The 17,901-nt window shown below is 37.9% G+C and overlaps 1 pseudogene; it reads right to left on the bottom strand.

Moving 5' to 3' along the window:
- Nucleotides 1–7,362: 7,362 nt before the first annotated feature.
- Nucleotides 7,363–14,332, bottom strand: LOC145821972 (uncharacterized; annotated as a pseudogene).
- Between the last annotated feature and the right edge of the window lie 3,569 nt (nucleotides 14,333–17,901).

The following is a 17,901-nucleotide window of genomic DNA, read 5'->3' as shown; positions in this document are numbered from 1 at the left end:
TATTCCTTTCAATGTTAACAATTTCCATATCATATTCAACTGCATGATATATATACCACATCCAACAATGTAATCAACATATACAATGTTACACTAATCTTTCTATAATGAAACAAGTTTCAAGATACACCCATTTACCAAAACATACTCAATGTTTTACAACTTAAGACATATGTAAAGCTCTTAAGTTCAACAATATAACAGAATCTAATTATAAGATTACAAATCAACAAACATATCCGGATATTTCTCGCGGACTTCCAATTCACGTTCCCAAGTGGCTTCCTCCATTCCGTGGTGTTTCCACAAAACTTTGACCAAAGGGATGGTCTTGCCTCGCAAAACTTGATCCCGCCTATCCAAGACTCGAATCGGTCTCTCCTCATATGAAACATCCTTATCAACTACTAAATCGGTCCAATCCAACACATGTGATGGATCCGGCTCATACTTCCGAAGCATACTCACATGAAACACGTCATGTACTCCGGACAACTGCGGCGGCAAAGCTAAACGATAAGCAGCCTCGCCAATCCTCTCAAGGATCTCAAACGGACCAATGAATCGAGGGGACAACTTCCCACTCTTCCCAAACCTCATCAAATCCCGTCTAGGTGATATCTTCAGAAAGACATGATCACCCACCTCAAACACCAAAGGTCTCCTCCTACGGTCGGCGTACGATTTCTGACGACTCTGTGCTGTAACAAGCCTCTTACGGATAAGCTCAACTTTCTCCGTCGTTTCCCTCACCAACTCTGGACCCAACAAAGGTGCATCACCCACCTCGGCCCAACACACAAGAGATCTACACGGTCGGCCATACAAGGCCTCAAATGGTGCCATACCGATACTAGACTGAAAACTGTTGTTGTAGGCAAACTCCACCAACGGTAAGTGCCTCTCCCACGACCCACTAAAGTCAAGAACACAACCCCGAAGCATATCCTCAAGTATCTGAATAGTACGCTCGGACTGTCCATCAGTCTGAGGATGATAAGCCGTGCTAAAGGTCAACTTAGTGCCTAAGGCACTCTGTAAACTCTGCCACAACCTGGCAGTAAAACGAGGATCTCTATCTGAGACGATCGTCACTGGGACCCCGTGCAATCTCACTATGTCCCGAATATACAAGTCGGCAAGATGATCTACCGAATCTCTCACACGCATAGAAATAAAGTGCGCCGACTTAGTCAACCGATCTACAACCACCCAAATAGCATCACTACCCCGCTGAGTCCTCGGAAGACCCACAACGAAGTCCATAGTGACGTGTTCCCACTTCCACTCAGCAATAGGCAAGGGTTGCAATAAACCCGCTGGCCTCTGATGCTCGGCCTTCACTTGCTGGCAAGTAAGGCACTTAGATACGAAAGTTGCTACATCTCTCTTCATACCCTGCCACCAAAACTGGCGACTCAAATCCCGATACATCTTAGTGCCTCCCGGATGCACCGCAAGGCGTGAATGATGAAACTCTCGGAGTACCTCCTCTCGGCAAGACTCCGGCACAAACAGACGGTCACGGTATCTCACACTCAGGTCGGAAAATACCATCAAACCCTTCTCAACCTTCCCACCGGAAATCTTCTCACGGAGAGATTCTACCTCAAAGTCACCTCTCTGAGCCTCTAACACTCGAGTCACAAGTGAAGGCTGTGCAATAACAGATAACAAGGCCGCAGCCTCAACGAATTCGCCCATAAGTAAATCAAACTCTCCAAGTGCACCCAACATCTCCCACTCTCGGATGGCTATGCTAGCTATGTCACCAACAGGTTTCCTGCTAAGGGCATCGGCCACCACATTGGCCTTTCCCGGATGATAATGCAACTCAAAGTCATAATCCTCTATGAACTCCATCCACCTCCTCTGCCTCAAGTTTAAGTCTTTCTGTGTAAATAAATACTTCAAACTCTTATGATCCGAGAACACCTCGAATTTCTCACCATAAAGATAATGCCTCCAAATCTTCAAGGCAAATATCACAGCTGCTAACTCTAGATCATGTGTAGGGTAATTCTGCTCGTGAATTTTCAACTAACGAGAGCCATAGGCAACTACTTTCCCTTCTTGCATTAACACACAACCCAGACCCTCTCGTGAGGCGTCACAATAGACTGCATAACCCAACCCTCTCTCTGGAATAATCAATACTGGAGCGGTAGTCAGTCTGACTTTCAACTCCTGAAACGACTTTTCACAAGTCTCACTCCATACAAATTTGACTCCCTTCCGAGTCAGTCTAGTCAACGGTGATGCTAACCTGGAGAAATCTTTCACAAACCGACGGTAATATCCAGCTAATCCCAGAAAACTGCAGATCTCAAATACACTCTTAGGCTGTGCCCAATCCTGCACTGCCTCTACCTTGGATGTATCAACAGACACTCCTTCACCGGATACCACATGGCCTAAGAATTTGACTTCCCTCAGCCAGAACTCACACTTCCCAAACTTGGCATACAGCCTATGGGCTCTAAGTAACTCAAGCACCACCCTCAAGTGTGCCTCGTGCTCCTCCTCAGAAGGCGAATAGATAAGGATGTCGTCCACAAAAACGACTACAAACCGATCCAAGAATTCCCGGAAGATCCGGTTCATCAAATCCATAAAAACTGCCGGTGCATTGGTGAGCCCGAATGGCATCACCAAAAACTCATAATGGCCATACCGCGTACGGAATGCCGTCTTCGGAATATCCTCTTCCCTGACCCTCAACTGGTGGTAACCCGATCTCAAGTCTATCTTAGAGAAACAACGGGAACCCTTCAACTGGTCAAACAGATCATCTATACGAGGCATAGGATACTTATTCTTAACCGTAGCCCGATTCAATTTCCGATAATCTATACAAAGTCTCAAAGCACCATCTTTCTTTTTAACAAAAAGGGCCGGTGCTCCCCACGGCGAAACACTAGGGCGTGTAAAACCCTTGTCTAGTAACTCCTGGAGTTGGATCTTCAACTCAACTAACTCGGCTGGGGCAAAACGATAAGGTGCCATAGAAATCGGCGCCGTGCCGGGCACCAGGTCAATAGAGAACTCAGTCTCTCGATGCGGTGGCAAACCAACAAGATCCTCGGGAAAAACGTCCGAGTACTCACAAACCACCCTTGGCAACTCAATCTGAGTCTCAACATCCTCATTAATCGAAAGGTTAGCAAGTAGACCACTAAGCTCACTCTGTCCTCGCGGAACATACCCCGGTGGCAGCACATCACCAACCCGGTCCCCCAGAAAATGAAAATACTCTCCGCTCACAGTACAACAAGTGACCCTCTGGCGGTAGCAATCAATAACTGCCCGGTATGACGATAACCAGTCCATACCCAAAATAACATCGAAACCCCTCATAGGCATAACTACAAAGGAAAATGAGATTCTATGATAATCAACCTCTATATCACAACCCCTAACGCCTTGTTTCAAAATCAATTCACCCCCAAGAGGTGATACTACACATATAGGAGATGCTAACTGTGCTAACTCCAACTCCAAAACAGATGCAAATGCAGCAGACACAAAGGAATGAGATGCACCCGTATCAATCAAAACATTAGCAACCGAGTTGCAAAACAAGAAGGTACCTCTCACAACTGATGGAGTCGGTACAAGATCCTGCGCGGTAACAGCGTACACGCGCCCAGACGACCTCTGATCAACCTGCTCAACCCTAGGAGCATAAGATTGCTGCACCGACTGAGACGATGAAGCCCCCTGATTGGCCTTTGAGGCCGGACCCGACTGAGCTGGCTGCTGACCCTGAATCGGCCTCAAACCAGATGCACCAGGTGTGCCACCCAACTGTGGGCAATACCTCTTCATGTGCCCTGGCTGACCACACTGATAACACGAGAGTGGCTGACCTCTACCCTGACTCTGGCTCTGAGATCGAGCCGAAGAAGATGCTGCTCTCTGAACTCCTCCCCTTTGAGGACAAACTGGAGACTTGTGGCCCTGCTGGCCACACTTGAAACAGGTAATGTCTCCCTGACTGCCTTTCCCCGAACTAGCACTCGGTACAGGAAAAGTTGATCTCGAAAAGCTACCCTGAGACTGCTGGGGATTAAAACCCTTATGTCTCCTACTATCACTCTGACTATCCTGACTCCTCTTGGAGCCCTTCTGCCCTTCCTCCTCCTCCTGCATCATGATCTCCATATGGGCTGCAGCATCAACCATACGCCCATAATCCCGAATCATAGTTCCCCCAACTCTCAGCTTGAGGCCACGCCTCAACTTCTTCTCAAACTCAATACAACGGCGTTCCTCAGACGCCACCAACTCAGGTGCAAACCTGGACAAACTAGTAAATGCAGCCTCAAATTCGGCCACTGAAGAACTCGCCTGCTTAAGCTGACAAAACTGGTCTCGCAGCTTCTCCCTGACTGCCGGAGATAAAAACTTCTCCTGGAATGCATTCACAAAAGCCTCCCACGTACCTCCTATACGGCCCTTAGTAAACTTCCACCACTGACCCGCATCCCCCTTCAACTGGAAAGATGCCAAGGTCACTTTCAACCCCTCGTCTTCGATGCCAAGCATCTCAAACGTCTTCGTTGTCTGTTCGAGCCATTCATCTGCCTTAAGTGGCTCTTTAGGATCACCCACAAATTCATCCGGATTGGACCGGAAGAACTCCCTCTTCAGAAAGGAAGGTCCTGCATCCGCAATACCAGCCTGAGCTTGATTCTCAGCTCTAAGAATGCCTACTGACTCCCTGAATGCCCCTGCTATCTCTCGGGCTAGAGCGCCCATAGCCTGCTGGCCTACTGGCTCGGCCACATTGGCCTGGCCAATTCCCTCTTGAACTGCCGGAATCTCCTCTGGCACAGGCACCTCCTGCCTACCCGGCCTACCACGCCTACCGCGTCCTCGTCCTCGTCCTGACATCCTAATAAAGGAAACAAAGACATTAGCACATTAATAAATGTGCCGAAGCTAAACACTCGCGTCCTAATTCAATGGACAACAATAATTCATTCCACGTAAGCACATAATCACATAAGCACCTACAAATTTCATTCCCGGATAATGATAGTCCCAATGCGTTACTATAGTTCTGGTTGGAAGCAGCAGTGATCAAGTGCCTTTCCAACAAGACTACAAGAAACTCAAGGGTCCAATCAACATCCTAGAAACTACATTCCATACCCACATAATCACATAAACATGTTATCACATAAGCATATAACATTACACTAAGTCTCTATCAAACGAGACGAACCCAATGTGATACTAATCACTTCCCACGTACCCAAAGTATTCAAACCCGGTACGCTTTGATACCAAGTTGTAACGCCCTCAAAATTAACCCATTATATATATCATTGACATTCATTATTTAAAGAAGACAATCTATTAATTCATTCATCAGAGTATTACAAAATAAAGCATTACATGTATCATCGAATAAAATGCCCTACAGGCTTACATCTTTCCAAGCCAACACTTGGATACAAAAATATGAGTTCTAACTCAATACAAGAAAAGCCCTAGGCTTGAATGTTTACATGTACTAATAATTTAAGACAGTTAACTAAAAGTAGTCTTCTTCAATCCAGAAGCCAAACCCTCCCAAGCTAATTCCTTGGAGGTAGTTTATCACCTGAACCTGAAAATGATGTTCCCATAAAGGGTGAGCCACAGCCCAGTAGAAATATACTAAACCACATATAAGCAATGAATAAAGCAGTAGCATTCAACAGATGGTTAACCAAGATAATCAATTACTTTATTTTACAGTCTCATGACACTATTGTCTAAGATACGTTTTACTTTCCAATTTTATCAACATGGCTCAGAACCTGGCCAAACTTACAACAGTGAATCACATATATCATATTCACATCCTTCCAATATCAACAAACAAATGAGACTCAAGCTCAAATCAAACACTTCATACTTCCAGATTGATACACATTTTAGTGCTGTATCAATAAAACACTTCTATATAAATAAGCACACATAAAAGTGATGCTAATGGAGTCCATCCCCTATCTCCTCCCAAACAAAATCCGGTTTAGAGGTCCATCCCCTATCTTCCCCTAAACCGTGGAGTACATCCCCTATCTCCTCCCACACACAAACAATGTATGCAAATGCAATGCTCAATCAATACACGTATTTTCTGTATCAATGCCACAGTCAAAATTAATGACTTAACCAATGTGATTAGTTCCAGTTATTCCTAATCCACATGCAATGTCTACAACAATCATGACTATCCTCCACCGATAGCCCAAAACAGTTATTTCTAAACTGAAAATAACTATGTCCACAATTCAATAGACAAATGATTCAAATTATCCAATTATGCCATTTAATCAATGAATTCCCCAATTCCATGAATTACTTATACAAATCAATTCAATAATTCAACTAAGGTTTTTCCCAGAATTTACCAAAGTATTCCCAACATATTAAAATACCAAAACTTAGAACATAACCTATAAAATGGAGTAGGAAATCCCTACCTCAAAGAAAACAACCCAAAAGGTGAAGAAAGAGATGAGTGCCCAAAAACCAAAGTGCTCCAAATTGCCAAATGCTCAGATTAAATGGTAGCCCTTGCCTCACTCTATCTTTTTAATGAAGGATCTAGGGTAGAAACATACCCTAAGTGGATCAAATCTAAGAAAGAAGGTGAGTAAGGAGAGAGAGAAGTCGGACCTAGGGTTTGGAATCAAAAGAAAATGAAAAAGACTGATCAAATCCCACTGCTGTGTATATAAACTGGACAGGCTCGCTCGAGCGAAGACTTGGTCGCTCGAGCGACCAGACACAGAGAAACTACGCTCGAGCCAAGGAAGCCTTGCTCGAGCCAACAACTCAAATGCTCGCTCGAGCGAAAGAAAGCTCGGTCGAGCGAAGAACTCAAACCCTCAGGTCTAAACCCAGACACACGCTCGAGCGAAAGAACTATAGCTCGAGCGAAGGATGAACTAACTCGCTCGAGCGAAGAAAAGCTCGCTCGAGCCAAGAATGCACAGCTACAGGTCCAAATCAAACACTACCTCTCGCTCGAGCGAACAACTCCTCGCTCGAGCGAAGAACCAAAAACCTGGACAGCAACTCTTGGTTTCTAAACCCAACCAACCTGAAACAAACCTGCCCAACACATCCTATAATTCCAAATGAGAAAATAAGGAATAACAACAACAACCATTATACAATGACAGAATCTACGGAACAGTCCGGATACAATAATTAAATGGAAAAAGACCGGGGTCGCTATAGAGTCTCCAACAAACTTTTACAGAAGTGTACAAAAAATTTAAAAGAATTAATCACTTGTATGCAAGTGTAACAATCATCAATGAAGTTGTTATCATCATGGACAAACACAAAACAATCAAATCACCTCCCACCATGCAATAGCATAACTTCCACCATGCTATTAACCCCCGCTATTGTTGTGTTTTGCTTCTATAACCTCCAACTACATATCCAATTGATGCCTTACTAAGCATGTTCTCAATCTCTGCATAATTGAAACCATTTTTAGATATCTTTTTCCTGATCAACCCCTCCAGTTCCATCGCCACTTCCTTCATAGAAGGCCTTTCCTCCCCTTTTACTCTCAAGCATCTCTTTGCAAGATTAGCAACTTCTTTATTTATCAAAAAAAAAAAAAAAAAAAAGATTAGCAACTTCTTTGAGCTCCTCAGTGTTTCCTTCAATTACCATGTGTTCATCAATAATTTGGTTCAAGCAATCATTGTTCATACAAGTAATAAAATACATAGCTAGATTTCTCTCATCTTCTGGCCTGTTGAATGACAATGCCTTCTTTCTAGTGATTAACTCTACAAGGACTACTTTGAAGCTATAAACATCACTTTTCTCAGTCAATTGGCTTCTGAGCATGTATTCAGGGTCTAAGTATCCAAGAGTTCCTTGCACCACTGTGGCTAATTGATTTTGGTCTAGTGGAACCAACCTTGACACTCCTAAGTCTGACACTTTTGCAGTGTAATTATCGTCAAAGAGTATATTTGTAGACTTAACATCTCTATGGATGATAGGAATCGACGCTGCAGAGTGCAAATATAATAGTACTCCAGCGGTTTTTGCAACTATTCGCAAACGATTTTCCCATGACATATTAGATGCCTTGCTTTGCTTATGTATAAGCTCAAAGAGAGTGCCATTGGTGATGAATTCATAGACAAGTAAAGGGACTTAAGTTTCCAAACAACAACCTAAGAGTTTGACCACATTCATGTGATTGATCTGTGAAAGCACGACCACCTCGTTGATGAATTGCTCTATTTGACTTGCATCCACCATTTGGGATTTCTTGATAGCCACTATCTTGTTTTCTAGTAGAATTTCCAAAACCTCCTTGGCTAGTAATTCTACTTTCATCATAGTTGTTGGTAGCCTGCTTGAGCTCTTCTGAAGTGAAGATTTTGATCAATTCTCGTGTCGGTTTGTCTTGTCTAGAGAGTTGTTGCAACATCAATCCACCTTCTGCCTAAAGAATTGTTCTCTAAGTTTGATGAGCTTTCTTTTCCTAAAAATCTAGTACAACCAAGAGCTACTCACCAAAACAACTGTTCCACTAATAGTGAAACCTACATTTCAAATTAGTCATTTTTTTTTTTTACAAAGATTGCATATGGCAAATATTTTGTTTTAAAAGAATCAAAATGAAGGAATGCAAGAATTTTATACTAGAAGAACGCAACAGTTAGTCATTGAATGATCCCAATTATATGACAAATCAGCGTACCTATACGATTGGGTGAAAATTGAATACAAAGGTGATACCACGCGTTATCAGTGACACGTGGTATCACCAACCAATAAAAAAACCATATGGGAGGGATGAACCATTTTTTAGGATGCCACATATACCTAGCAAGAAAAATAGCAATTAATGATTGGATGGTGATACCATGTCATTGGTATCACGGTTATGTTCAATTTTTTCTCTATATGATCTCAGTTTTGACTTAGTGAACTGACTTGTAAACCATGTAGAATCACGTATTGACTCGAATGAATAACGTATACACAAGAAATCAGGGACGGATCCAGGATTATAACTTGGGGGGGGGGCAAAGTACGTTTAACCTCTAACCAATAAAATTTGAAGTTCAATACCAATTTCTGCTAACATGAAAAAAAATCAATAATGTTACGATAAAATATTGAACTATATATTCCTTGTCAACATAGTTGAGTACCAAAAGATGATCATACAATTGAGAATATTTTTTTGCCCATATTCACTTACAAAAAGTAATAACTATTTCTACATGCATTTATTTACTCAAATTAGGCATCTTCAATTGGGTTCAACGCTCTTTCATAATATCAAAAGCATGAATGATAGAATCTACATCAAACCCTCGAGCAATGTCTTTTTCAATGTATGTAATCAAGTAACTAGCTAGAAAACCATTTTCCATCCTATTGCGCAATTTAGACTTAACGAGTTTCATAGCTGAAAGTGCACGTTCCGATGTAGCAGTTGAAACAGGTAAGTCAACACAAGACAGATCAATCTATCAATAAGAGGATAACTTGTTGACTTTTTTGTTTTTGCCAACATTTGACATAACTCAGAAATGGTTGACAGCTTCTGAAACTCGGGAAGTATGGAAATATCAAGTTTATAGTTTTCCAACTGATACTTCAAATGCAATTTTTCTTGCTCGGAGAAATCCATGGGATAAAATTTATTTGCAAGATTGAAAATATCCTCAATTTTGAATGATCTATAACCATCCCTAGGATCCAAAGCTGAGCTCAGAACAAGCAATTCCATTACATCTTCCTTAAACCTATTCTTTAATTCTTGTAACTAAGAATCAACTGTACCATAAAAATATCAACTCGAAAATGATGTTCCATGGTGAGCTGATCTCTTTCAGAACGAGACCGGCCTCGGCCTGCTTTATAAGGACAACTCATATCAAGAATTTGTATACCATGATCATTAGAAAATAATTTAATTTTCTCCAACAATGGAATCCATCCATCTTCTCTAAATTTTTGAATAAGTATCTTCGTTGTAGATATCAAATGCATTGCATTTAATATATCTTGAGATTTACTTCGCAAAGCTTGGCAAAGATTATCAGGAATCTCCATGACATCCCTCATAAGATATAAGATGAAGACAAACTCAAAAGATATAATGGAATCATAAACTCCATTTGCCTCAACTTGTTGATTCGATTTGCTTCCATCATTAATTATGTTTCTTAGGACTGCACAAGTAGCACTGAACATGGTTATCAAACTACAAATGGAACCCAACTGAGAACCCCATCGAGTATCTCTAGCCCATTTCAATGTTTCAATCTGATTTTTTCCTTTACCAGTCTCGAATTCATCATCAATGTCAAGCTTTTCAGCAATATCTGCAGCCTGAGCAGCTCTTAATTGATCATGTCTTTTGCAAGATGAGTCAACTATATTAATTACTCAAGTCAAGTAAGAGAAAAATTTGATTGATAGATATAACCTGTTTACATGCTCCTACTAAAGCCAATTGGAGCCGATGAGCAAAGCAATGAACATAATATGCGAATGGACACTCAGCACAAAATAGAGCCTGGAACCCAGTCCATTCTCCAGACATGTTACTAGCACCATCATATCCCTGACCACGAATATTTTGCTCACTAAGGTTATGACGAGAAATGACATTACAAATTTCTTCTTTCAAAGTTGTTGACGTGGTATCTAGCACATGAACTATGTCAAAGAAACGCTCTTTTATAAAACCATATTTACCAACAAATCTCAAAATAATTGCCATTTGCTCTCTTTTCGATTCATCATAGAATGCAAAAATTCCCATCATTAATCTCCTCAAGAATGAATTTTTGTATCTTATAAGAGAAAATACTAAGAATTTGCTTTTGATTCCCATCGGAATGATAGGAAGCATTTTGAGGAGCATTTTCCAAAACCACTGCTGCCACATCCTCATTATAAGAAACCAAGAGCTTTATCAACTCAATAACATTCCCTCGGTTGTTAGATTCGTGGCATTCATCACGACCTCTAAAAGCACAGGCTTGGAATGTTAACCATTTAATCACATCTATCGAGATCTTCAATCGCAAACGATTTCTAGCAATTTGTATGGAAGTTTGTTTTTCAACAATTGCCTCAATATGTTGCGCTTGATTTGTTAAATCACAACAACATTTGACAGTAATTCTATGCGATGAGTTAGGATCCTTGCCTATATGCGATAGCAGAGGACAATTCTTCCCTTCATTGACTTTCTTCCAAGAAGAAAATCCCTCGACCATAAAAGCACTAGATCCAGGGCGTGCAGTTGGCTTAGTAAAAAGAAAACAGGGAAGGCAAAACGCACGATTTTTTGTTGGAGAGTATTCCAACCAATTCGGAAATAACTTGTACCAAGACTCTAAAAAACGACGTCCATTCTTATCAGTTTCAAACGGTTGATTGTTCTGAGCCTTGGATTGATATGGCCAGGATTTGATATAAGCACGTTTGATCTCATCACGTTCAGATACCGGGTAATCCCATATTTGTTGACGCAACCCCGGATCCCTCACCAAAGAAGATGTATCAACTTCTTTAGATTCGACTCTTGGAAGTTTAAAAGAACGTTGTTTTAGAGTAGTTGAAGTTTCAACATTATTGGTGGAAATTTGAACGATATTTTCAAGACCTCTTTTCTTAAAGAAGGAATCAATTTTTTTGTTTGCCATGATTAACTTAACTTTCAATAATTATCAATCAACAACCTAAAAGCAATTAATTTAAGAATAATAATTATTATTATTGCACTATATTTTTAATGTAAGTAGACTAAAAAAAACTTTCAGAATCTTATATAAATTATAATCCTATCCTATTCCTGAAAGTCATAAAATATATGGCAGCAGCACAAAATAACATTTAGATTTTTATCCAAATTCTTAGAAGAAATCAACAAATCATAACCTAAAAGCCTATTCAATTATCAAGAAATCACACAGTACCTACCAATTACAATAAATCATAGTATTAAAAAAAACATCACAATATTTAGATAATAATTGTACCAATAACAATTATCAGATTTTTATCGCACCAATAACAAATTAAAAGCAAAATAATCACATTATTCAGTCTAAAATTACAATCAATCATAGATTCATAATATTCCGTCTAAAGTAGAATAATCACATCACATTGAAGCTGAAGGGATATCAGATAACTTACCAGTGAGAGTCCACGGTTCTACCATCCACGCCTACAGTTTTGACGAAGCCTCCACTGAACCACCGAAAACAAAGCTTCTCCGTATCCCTCGTCTCTTTGCTCCTCTCTTTCGCAGAATTGCAACAACTCTCTCAGATCAGATCAGTTGTTTAGTTTTCTTTTTTTATAATCTATTAGTGCTTTGTTTAAAGCCTCTCCAACAAGCCTTATAATTTATATATTTGTAAAAGTTTCATATTTTACACTTTGACCCACTAAAGGTTTTAAAATTTTGCTTTCATCTTGACCTAATTTAAAAAATACATATACATGAAATTTAAAATAGATTATTATATATGTTAACTAATTAAAAAATAAATGAAAAAATTCCAAATAGTTTCAAAAATTGGGGGGCTACTCTATATAATTTTGAAATTATCTAAAAAAAAATTTGGGGTGCGAAATCACATGGAAAATCACAAAAGAAGTAAAAATATTTTAAAAAATATTCAGATGGCATATAATCAAAAAGTAAATGAATCCAAACCTGATGAACCAATTAATTACCTTGGCAACCATCTAAGAGGTACGAGTTTCCTTGTTAACCCGGCAAGCACATGCAAATATAACCACTAGTGCTAGGACCATCATCTGGCTTATAACAATCACTATTTTGTCCACATGCATAACTCGTTTGATTTCTTTTAGCCTCTTCGCATGTAAAAATATTACTCCTTATTGTCCAATCAAGCGCCATAAGCATATTTTCTTCACTAAAATTACCGAGGTAACTTCTGGAAAAATTAAATGCACCATCTTCAACAACAAATGCATAACTACCGGGCTTAAAGTCGAATACTTTCCTATGAGCGGCGAAGCTCGCCAGGGAAATGTCAGCATATGCCCCTCCTTTTGGGAGGGAGGTTTGGCAACACCCAAGTCCAGTGCAATTTTTATTGGGAATGTAGCCACGTGTGCTACATTGCAGACACACGCCCGGTTGTAATGGAATAATTGTGTGCTACTCCAGAAACTTGGATACTTGCACTTGTGTCACAACCAATAGCAGTGAACTTGTTTTTGGTATTAGATATGGTGAATTTGGGCAGCTCGAGCGATGTTTTGATGTTGCTTTGTAATGGTGTACCTAACTGGTCATAACAATCATGAGATATTGACTGCATGATGCGTAACTCACCCTCTCGAGGAATATATCTGAAATAGTGATATTGGTCTTCCCAATATATGGCTTGGACTGATTACTAGTAATGAGGAAACCTTCTTCCAAATAACAATTCTCTTTCAAGCCGAATGGGTATGGGATGCTTACATTTCCGCAAAGGTCCGTGCTGCCAAGATTTTTCAGATCTGCAATTGTTGGTGGTGCTGCAACTGCTGATGACAAAATCATTACCTGAACTACTACTATCATGATGAGTTCTACTAGCATTGCATGTGAGGCCATAGCTGGTTTGTTTCCAGCTTCTTGGCTACCGCTTTTGTGTTCCAGAGCATCGAAATTCATTGGAACAAATATGTAAACAAATTCATTGGGGCTATGTACTTGCATGGTCCAAAAAAAAAAAAGAAAAAAGAATAATATGAAAATTCACAAAATGCTATCGATTGGGCAAACAGCCATGTGGTATCCTCATACCAGAAATTTTTTTTTTTTTTTTGATTGGCAAGTTGTGAGCAGTAAAGTCCTTACAAACTCCATCTCCACACACCAAATTTACTAAATTCTGATTATCCTCTGCCCATTTTGTCTCCTGTAACAATGCAAAATCAACTTCCCTTGCTGCGAGTAACCTCCTAATTTCTCTCCTTGTCTCTAGTTTCCCTATTCCATGCAAAATAACTTCACTGAAACAAGTAGGCAAACACCCCTAGTGCAATAGTGCGCTCAGAACTACTCATCAGCCCCTCCCTTTTCAAATGACCTCATCTCATATTCCTACGTTTGACCAATCCTACCCAAAGCTTCCCTTTTACCATCACTAAAATCCAAATCCAACATCTTACCAATTTCTATCACTGATTCTGCATCTTCCCTAATCAGCCTAATCCCATTATGAATGTTCTGTGGAGAAACTGATACATTCATGTTACCCTCCTTTCGCTTTGTCTTGCCTTTCTTCCTCATCTTAGTATACTTTCCACCATTACTAGAATCTAGAGAAGTCACTGAAAATAAGATAATCAGTTACCCTAAAATTATCAACAAATCATTTTAGGTGAATTTCACTTTTTATCTTCTAAACTATCACCATTTTTTTATTTTTTATTATTTGATCTCTAAACTATCAATTTTATCTATTTATTCCCTAAATTTTTGGATTTATCTTCATGTCATCTAATTGGAGATGATCGTACAAATTAGTAACTTTTGATTTCCTACCTCAAAAGAGAGCATTAGAACCTTGTTAGGAAACTTTTTTGAGTGAGGCAATCTCACGAGGAGGGAAGTTGTGAACCAAAAGGAAAGTTGTAGGGGAGAAAAGATGTGGGAAAGAAAAGAGAAGTTGCAATAGGAGAGAAGATGTGGGAAATTAGGGATGCTCGCGGTTTGGTTGCGGCAGGAGAACCTTCAATCGCATATGTCCATCGGATTGGCGGATGCGGATTGAGTGGATTGATAGATTTGTGGATGAATGCGAATCAGTTTGACAGTTTAAACTTTTACAAATTTTGAAAATAATATAACAACTTGCCAATAATTTTTTTATTTATTTATAACAATCGAACTCAAGATAACCAAAAGATTATCAAGTAAATTATCAAATATTAATAATAAATACATATAAGAAAATTATGCATTATCAAAACTATTTCATTATTTTTTTATTCAAAAACTATTTAATTTGATTTTATTTTAAAAATGACAAAATTAAGGCTTATATTTTCTACACAAAAATACTAAATATCAACGGTTATTATTTGATAAAAGGATTTTTAAATTGAAAACACAACAGAATATCTAAATTTATTTTCAATTGAAAATACAAACATAATATTTAAACAAATTAAAAATATAAAATTTTACAAATTACTAGGGGTGCTCGCGATTTAGTAATTCGGTTGTGGATAAAGAAATCTCAAATTCACCATCCATTTAAAACTAAGCAGATTAGGAAAAAAATTAATCTGCAATTATTTGTTCATTATCACGCATGTGTTTAAAATATAGTGAATCATTAGACGGGCCAAAATATCAGCTAATGACCCTATGGAAAATTTGTGAATGATTTTACTGGTGGGACTTTTCTGCTTACTTTTGGAGAGAGAAGACCCCAGGTCAGCGTTGCATTAAAGAAAGATCCTTTACAATCAAAATTTAAAAAAATGAAATAATTGAAAGGTTCTGTAAAAAATTAAAAATAAATAATAATAATAATAATAATAATAATAATAATAATAAAAAGAGGTGAGAGATTCTGTGAAGTTTCTAGTCATTGGGGCCGTTTGGTGTACCTGTTAAAACAGATTATAGCTTATAGCTTAACAGATTATAAATTATGACTTTAATCAGAAGCTGTTAATCTGTTTGGTGTAACTGTTGGATTATAGATTTAAGTTGCTGAGTGGTGTTTGTTAAATAAGCTGTGAAGTAGCTTTTTGCTGTGCAAATGTCTTTTTTACCCTTGTTAGTTGTAAATTGAATTTTTCTAGACTTTTTACTATTAATTACATATTAAGAGATCATTCCAACACCAAATTAACATAACCCTATTATTTTTAAATAATAATACAATGAAATAAATATTACACAAAAATAAATTTTTATACAATGATTTCAGATTTTTTAAATAATAAATAATAATAACTTGAAATAAATAAATATTATGAAATAAATAATAATACAATGATTTCAGATTTTTTAACATCAAAAATCTTAGGAGATAAATTAATTTATTGAAGCTTTTTTTGATTATAGATTTAATTGGTGGTGTTTGAATTAATCTTAAGATAAATAATCTTATGAAATAAGCTATAAAAATTAATCTTAAGATAAATAAATAAATCTAATAAGATAAATAACAGCTGCATCAAAAAAAGCTTCAATAAATTAATCTTATGAAATAAGCTATAAAAATTGTTAATTTTTTTAATTTATTATTAATCCATTACAATTAATATTATTTAATAATATAAAAATTGTTAATTTTTTAAATTTATTATTAATCCATCACAATTAATATTAACTAATAATATAAAAATTGTTAATTTTTTAAATTTATTATTAATCCATTACAGTTAATATTAATTAATAATATTAAAATTGTTAATTTTTTTAATTTATTATTAATCCATTACAGTTAATATTAATTAATAATATTAAAATTGTTAATTTTTTTAATTTATTATTAATCCATTACAGTTAATATTAATTAATAATATTAAAATTGTTAATTTTTTTTAATTTATTATTAATTCATTAGAATTAATATTAATTAAAATATAAAAATTGTTAATTATGCATCTGGAAGTCCTAGCCAAACCCTACCGTCGGCGGCCCTAGCCACCGCCGGCCGCACCCTTCTTCTCCTCCTCATCCCATACTCCAGCAGCCCTCTGCAATCATTGATCGCGAAGAGAGAGAGAGAGAGAGAAGCTTGTTGTTGATCGCGATCGCGAAGAGAGAGAGACAGCGTTGATCGCGATCGCGACGCCGGAGAAGAGAAGGGTTTCAGATCGCGACGCCGGAGAGAAAGGGAAGAAGGGTTTCAGATCGCGACGCGACGCTGGAGAATAAGGGTTTCATCGCGATGGGTTTCATAGCACAGCCAGAAAACGTCGTCGGAGAGAGAGAGAGAGAGAGAGAGAGAGAGGGATCTGGTTCATAACGCCAGACTTGTCGCCGGAAATCGCCACTCTCCTCTCTCTCAGAGAGAATGAACAGTGATTTCGTGGTTTATATAGTGGCAATTTCGTAATACTTCAAATTATTGAAGGGCATTTAAGTAATTTCCACACTCCTCCGCATAATCCCAGTTGCGGAAGCTGCTCCAAGCAGCTTCTGATTTTCAACTTTTTTATGTAAGAAAAAAATCTGTAGAAGCTCAAGTGGTTGGCCTTAAGCTCAACCAAACAGTCTGTAGTAACTTTTTAAAAGCCAAAAGCTATAATCTGGCCAAATTAAGCCAGACCAAACACCCTCATTATGATTGAAGTCCATCTGATGAGGGGAAAAAAACTTGAGTCAATTGTTGATTGCGTAGTGTCTAACACAACCCTCATGAGGAGGGTCCAGGATATGTGGATTGTTGCCTTTTGGGACCCTCCAAATTTATTATTCACCGCGGATGTGCATAATAATCCTCTCCATTCTAACCCATTTTTAATGCAAAAATAAATTATATGGAAAAATAAAGTACAAATTACATTTAAAAAAAAAAATTCAAAGTTTCACGTGTTTTTGCAAATTAAACCTCAAAGTTTCAATTTTAACAATTTAAATTTTATATTTTAAATCATATAATCAAATACCTATTAAATTGGTTGTGGGGTATAATTTGTTCAAATTAAATGTATGAAAAAAAAATGAATATTTTGTGATATGGTAAGTTGTTCAAATTCTAAAATAACAATTTTATTTTTTTTTTCCCATCAAAATAGGCTTCACAATTATTGATTTGTATAGTCATTGAATCACATTAACAGAAATTAAAACTTTAAGAACTAAATATACCAAAAACCATAATCTAAGGATAA

This window comes from Camellia sinensis, chromosome 3 (genome assembly GCF_055761805.1).
Source record: "Camellia sinensis isolate YWXY chromosome 3, ASM5576180v1, whole genome shotgun sequence".
NCBI lineage: Eukaryota > Viridiplantae > Streptophyta > Magnoliopsida > Ericales > Theaceae > Camellia > Camellia sinensis.
This window is presented reverse-complemented; position numbering and strand designations above follow the sequence as displayed.